The sequence below is a fragment of the Buteo buteo genome, chromosome 10, assembly GCF_964188355.1.
Source record: "Buteo buteo chromosome 10, bButBut1.hap1.1, whole genome shotgun sequence".
In the NCBI taxonomy this organism is placed as follows: domain Eukaryota; kingdom Metazoa; phylum Chordata; class Aves; order Accipitriformes; family Accipitridae; genus Buteo; species Buteo buteo.
Window position 1 is genome coordinate 8,483,073 of NC_134180.1, and position 6,753 is coordinate 8,489,825.

General features: G+C 51.4%; 1 protein-coding gene across 1 annotated transcript in view; it reads right to left on the reverse strand.

The window, feature by feature from the left end:
• Window positions 1–6,753, reverse strand: part of LOC142035872 (14 kDa phosphohistidine phosphatase-like) — a 381,702-nt gene that overhangs the window by 52,130 nt on the left and 322,819 nt on the right. The window lies entirely within an intron of this gene.

Sequence of the window (6,753 nt, forward strand, 5' to 3'; positions counted from 1 at the left end):
ATTGCGGGCAGTTGCATGGACTGTGTCTTCTAAAGTTTCTCTGAGAACTACTTTTCAGGAGAGGAGGAAATGTTGGTCTTGAGAGTGTAGTTTTCTTTGAAGGAAGGTAACCTAGCTGTTCTGAAGCATTTTGCAGAAATCCCAGCTTCATATCATGTGTACAGCAGTGTTAAAGAGGGGCTTGCATTTAAATGACAACCCGTAGGTCCTCTGGCGCTCTGGAAAGTTTGCTTGCAGCATGATGTCAAGGAGGTATCAAGTGAACCTTTTCTTCACCTGTCCTTTGGAAGCCCCTTGCTGAACACCAAATAACATGTCAAAGTGCACTTTAAGAGCTGAGTGTTCATTTCCCACCAAAATCTCCTCTGGACATGAGTGCCTTTTGGTCAGAGACCTGCCTTTGGATCTGAATGACTTCAGCACTTGCCCGTAGAAACCTTAGCTTCATTCAGTTCTCATCCAACCTGGAATCCTGGTTTTATAGCCCAGTTTGCTGCCTTGCACCACTGACAAGAGAAGTCAGGTGCTTAGCTTGAAGTGCAGAGGGATGTATGACTCTCCCAGTTGCAGTATTGAGGTTCCTTTTTTGTCTCCATGATCTTTATTCCAGCAAAGCTAAGAAGGTGGAGTGACTTGTCTGAAAGCAGGCAGGGAGCCATGAGCTCCCAAACCCTGAGTTAGCACTCTGTTGACCCAGCCATTGCTTCTTGATACAATGCATGCCCAAACCTCCATGTGGTGTAGCCCAAATCTCCTGTATTATAGGCTTGCTTATTCCCTGCGAACCCAACCCAAAGCAATGGATGCTTTTGACAAAAAAAGTATTTTCCAGAGGGTCAAAATGACTACTTTTTTGGATCCACCTTCCCAGGAATAGTCTGCTGCATGCTTTTCCATGACGCTACTGCTGCTGACCTTTCTGCTCTGGCAAGGGGGAGTCGCTGGGAAGCACATAGGCAGTGATTCTTTGCTGTTACAAAGGCTGGGATTGTTGGCAGCTTGACGCCCCAGAAAGTGTCTAATTGACTTGACTCTCTCTAGCTGGGCTCCAAATGGATTTTCTGCCTCAGGATATCTCGGCATTATAGTGGACCTGTTGTTTTTGCTCCTCGCATGATATTAAAAAGTGCATTGTTGGAGCAGAAAGCGTGAGTCAGAACGGATGTGCGGAGGGAGCTGCCTGTCGCCCTGTGAATGAGCGCCAGCGCAGAGGAGCGGAGCAAGATGGGGGTCACCTGCCATCTGCAGTTAGGGGCTGAAAAGTTTCTTGGAGCATCCTAGAGAATGAGCTTGGCTTGATGGTATAGATGACACTTCATATTCAGAAATGGACAGATGTAAACCTGCCCTTTGCATCTCAGATAGGGAGCATTAGCATAAAAATATCTCTTCTAGTAACTTTGCAGTGTTTGCCTGCTCCAGTGCATCTCCAGTGTGGGCTTGGTCCGGGGTGCCCTTTGGGCTGGGCAGATGCCTTTCTCGGTATCTCTTGTCATCTGGCACCAGTGCCTAGGAGTGTCTCACCTGCACCTGTGTCAAAATGCTTGTGCCACCACTGGTGCCTGCCTGGGGAGGTAATTCCCTGTAGGAGTGGGCAGCTGGGCCCTGCAACCAGCAAAGCTGCTGGAGGTGCTTAGGCAGGTGTAAGAGGATTTGGTGACACTGCTGATTAGTGTCGAGGGCCTCATTATGGTGCTGGTAATTGAAGGTCTCCCAAGGTTTAAACAGACTGGGAATTATCTGCCCTCAGAGGCTGCTCTTGGCTGCATGGGATGGTGCTTTCTGCAAGGTAGGCAGTGCCCTCCCTGGAGTAGTCTGGTGCTGGGGATGGTGGTCCATGCCCTCCAGACCCTGAGGAGGGGACCCACATCAGGCGGCAGCTGTGGGGCTTGGGGAGAGATGGGGAAGGCCTGGGGAGAAGGAGAGGGCAGGCTGTGTTACTACAGGTGTGTTTGTGGTGTTGCTGTTTGAATATGCTGCTGGTGGTAATTGCATTAGCCTGGTGGGGCTCTGGGGCTAATTTCATTAGCTTGGTGTCTGTGGTTATTGCTCTACAAGAGACAGTGGTGAGAAAAGGCAGGGCTGGGTGGGGAAGGGCTGATGCAGTAGCTCCCTTCCCCTCCATCCCCAGGGAATCATAGGGGGCACCTTGCTTCTGGTGACTTTTGCCTGTCCCAGGCCAATGCCAACCAGTACAGCAGCTAGATGAGGTTGGGTCAGACCATCAGCTAGCCTGGAGAAACCTCGTTTCAAGTCCCTGCTCTGCCACTGCTTTCCTGTTTGGCCCTGAGCATGTCACCTGATATCTGTGTGGCCTCCCTTGGAGGCAAGCAGGGAGGGGAACAGGCATTTTGGCTCCTGTGGCACTCAGCCTGGTAGCCCCTGTTGCACCTCACTAGCCATGTAAAGGGAGCCCCAGCTCTAATTCCAGCACCCCGTGGGCAGTGAGTTTTCTCTGGGACTGTGTAGCTCTGAAGCAGTGTGTCAGGAGGAAGATGCACGTACAGCTGTAGGCTTATGAGGGCTACAACCTTTTTATTTGTATATGCTGTTGCCACATGCATGACCGTAGAATGCCTCTACCTTTAAACAGAGATGGAATGGGGGACTGATGGGATTCTTGGTCATATTTGCAGTTTTCCTGGTGCAATCCAATGTGCAAGGAAAAGGGACCATATTTAATCTCTAGCTTTCCTGGTTCTGGGGCAGGGTGGGATAAGATTATTCTGCTTTAAGCCTTCACGTGTTTGGGGTCTGGCTCCAGAGACCAGCAACTCAAAAGGCTTGGTGAAGTAGGTGAAATAGTACTGGGAGGTCTTTGAGATGCTATTCCAACACACTGCTGAAATATTGGCTGCGGTACAATGGCCTTGGAAAGCTAATGGGCAGGTGAGCGAGGCAGGTACCCCAATGCGATGTTAGCATCTCAGTTAGCTTGAATCAGCACTGCTTTATCGGGAGTCCCACTCTGACTGATGCCCCCCAAGGTGTGGCTGCTGGATCGCAGTCAGCAGCACCGAGTCCCATCTGGGTGCAGCATGGCAATGGTTTTCCATCCTAAAATAACAGTGGCAGTCATAATGTCTTCTCCTTTTACGTAACAAGGCGGGGGGGGGGGGGGGGCGTGGCAGGCAGAATAAAAAGCATTCAATAATTTGAAGCAGTGAATTATGCAATTTCTAGTAGAAATTGAGGGGCTGCCTCTGGTCCTGCAGTACTTCTTAAGAGAGACTGGGTTGGTTCCTGGAGTCTGTCACAGACTGATTTGGGTACAGGGGCTGGAGCTTCTCTGTACCCCGAAACCCATGGTGGTCCCCTAAATGAATTGCCTGACGCTTGCTTTGCTGGAGGAAAGTGCCTGGAGGGCTTTCCTTGGAGTTGCTTGTCATGTACATGTGTTCTGCAGCACTAAGCACTCACTAACCCAGATCTGCTAAAAATCAATAAAGTAATCCACTTACTGCTTGGGACTGCCAACCTTTTTAAGGAGCTCAGAGCTGTTTTGTTGTCTTTCCTCTCCCCTTTCTTCTAAGCTGGAAGAAAGAAAAAAGGGATGGGGAAGGGGGTGCTGGCAGAGCTGGACTAAAATCAGGCTCTTTGCTCTGGGCAGATCAATAAAAATAATTCCCTACTAAAACTTCATTAGCATGGAATTAAAGCTGCTGAGATCCTGTGTGGTTGGTAAGAATTAATGGTTCTACTAAATCTCAGCACGGTTGGTGCTTAAAACGCAAAGCCGCTTCGTTGCTCACACCTCCCAGTCCCAGCGCTGCTGGGGCTGAACTGGCCACGCAGCCGGCTCTGCTCCTGCTCTGCCCACGGCTGCTCAGCGAGGGCACAGCGCTCTCATCCAGCCTGAGGGAAGGGACAAGCCAGGCTGGGATGGTATGAGGTGTGACACAAGCAGGTGGAAGCAAAACTGCTGAGCAAGAGTGGATTTGTCTTGAAGCAAGTGGCTTAATTCTGAGTGCTGGTGGGCACTTGGGAACTCGGGGTAGATGGCCCCAGTGCATCTCTGCGGGGTGATGGACAGATGATGGGAAAAGTCTCTGGGTGGATGCTGGACAGGCAGGCTTCCCGTCATGCCAGAGCTTTTCCCTGAACGGGATCAGAGAAACTTCCCTCCGACAGACTGCGCATGGGGCTGTACAAAGTCCCTCTCTTCTGTGGCAGCCTTGGATCTTATCGAGGGTGTGTGTGTGTGAAAATCACTTCTTTTGGAAGCAGATTGTTTGTTGGGGTTTTCGATTGGAAAATGTTTCTTTCAGTCTTGTCACAGAGAAAAAAACTTGCCCTGCTGAGAAATTCAATTTTCTAGCCAAAGATTGAAACAAGCCACCTTGCAGCCAGCTCCTCCGCAGCACTCTGGGTCTCTGCCTACAGGACCTTGGGGCATCCCCAAGTGTGGCTGTTAAAGGACAGCACTGGAGGCAAAGCCAGCATTATCCTGAAATAGCAAACTTTGCTTACAGCTTAGAAACCCCCGTGGTTGCCAGTGACCTGCTGCCCCTTTGATTAGTGCAGGGTGAAGACTGTTTCGGAGGGACCCATGGGTGTGCGAGACCATGGCCGGGTGAGGGTGGGGCAGCACCCACCGAAACAGGAGGTGTGCCTACGGCTCCTGCACCGGGATGTAGCTGTGAACACTTGGAGGAGGACTGGCCCTTGCCGAGGACGTTTGCTGGGGATGTCCTTGTGGTATGTTGGGGGGGTGGCAGGGGAGGACACAAGCTCAGCTGAACACGGAGAGGGACAGGACATAGCACCGCCATCAGTTCCTGCTGTTATGCTCTTGTGCTGGATATCGAACCCTCTGGTCTCCCTTCCCCGGAGCTCAAAACTTGTGGCTTGCGAGCGGGGTGTGTAAGCGTGCCAATCAGCTGCTTCTCCTCCTCTGAAACAGTTCTGCAGTGCCATTAATGTTTGTGCAATAAAACAAATGAGATGTGAAAGGTGGCCAGATAGAAAATACAAGAGTGATCTCTTCTGTTTGTATTCCCCCTGCAAGACTGCAGTTACTTGGGTTTTTTGCCTCAGTAGAACCTACTCTGAATACTGATTTATTTTTTTTATATTTTTTTTTTTAACTGTGAGGGAAAAACAGTGCATGTATACCTGGAGTACAGCTAATGGGCTATGCAGAATGCTGATACTATTGCCTGCAAGTCTCCTTGCTCCTGAGAGCAGTCTGGTTATCCATTCATTCTCCTACGTGGAGATGCACTCCCAAGTCTTAGGTTCCCATTCCCAGGTAAACTCCAAGTACTGGAGTTGATCTGATGTACCTGCTACCCGTGAAGAGCTGTGCGTCCATGTCATGGTATCCTCCTGATATTGCACATTATCAGGTCCTTGCACACAGCTGCAGAGCAGAAATGGGAGGAAGCCAAATCACCTTTTAAAAATAATTTAAAAGTTATTAATATGAGGGAGGGAAAAAACCCTTTCCTCGCTTAAACTCTCTGGCTAGAGAGAAATGGGTATGGCAGTGTCTGAGAGTGAAGGAAGAAAGAGAGAAGGAAGAAACAAGAGTAACCTTTCCTTCTCCTGCACACGCAATACCTCGGGGCTGACAGCACCTCAGTCAGCATTTACGTGAGCTGGGGCTGGATGCTGTGAACAGCTCTGTGCTGGTATATCGCATGCCTTCCCCTTGTAGCGTGCTTAATGCCAAAGGGCAGCATGGGCCCTCAGGTGACCTGAAAGGGGCCAAGGCCAGTGGGCCCTTGAAGGATGCCAAACACCCTAATCTGCTGTGCTTCCCTCTTTTTTTGTCTCACGACTTGCATGGCATGCTCCCCATCCTGTACGTGGGGGTGGTTCATGGTTTTCCTGGGAAGGCAGAGCCCCTTGCTAGCCCTGTGCCCCCTTTCTCTGCCCCGTGGCTGGTGCCAACAGCAGGGCTGCAGCCCACCTCCTCCTCCAACACACAGTCAGTGCAGACCTTGGTCTCCGATGGCTTTACGACCTCAGGCAAAATTCCTTCCTTCTCCATTCCTTCGAGGTGACTTCATCAGAGGTCACCCAGATCAGAAACCAGAAACAGTGGGCTGTGCTCTTGCCTGCATCCCTGCCTCTCCCCAAAACTGCAGCAGCTGTGCAGGGGGCTTGCCAGGGAACTGGGACTGCTCCCCCTTCAGACTAGCAGTCACTGGAGGAGGCAGTGCTGGAAACTGCATGTGGCTTTGCCCCGATCTGGCAACTGGCTGCTTGTTTCTGCTTATTTCTACCTATTTTCTGCAGTACTTCACTGTCAGGGTGGGTGGGCTTTAAATTGAAGTTGTGGATGTAGGTATGGGACTGTCTGTGAAGCTTACTGCATTCTGCTGCCATAGCTGTCAATGCTTTACTGACTGTGTTGTGTGGATTGAGCCCCTGGGGCTCTGTCCCATGCCCCCGCCTCATTCCAAACAGCTTTAGTAACCGGCTAATGATGCTTTTTTTGGGTGTCTTCTGGACTGCTTTCAGTGGGCTTGGGGAGGGGAGTTGAGCTTCCGACACCACTAGCCCCAGTAAGGTCCTGGTCCTCCTCAGCCCTGGCTGCGTTTCCTAGGGGTGACCACGGCCGAGCACCGCAGGGGCCACGACTCGATGCCAGGAGCGCAGCCGAGGCAAACTCGGTGCGGGATGGGAGCGCTTTGGAGCTCCCTGCCCTGCACATCCCTAGCCCCAAAGCGCTGGGGTGGTTGCACGTGTGCTGCTGCCCTCTCCGCCAGCCCATCATCAGGGCACCGGCCCCTCTGGGCGAGGGTT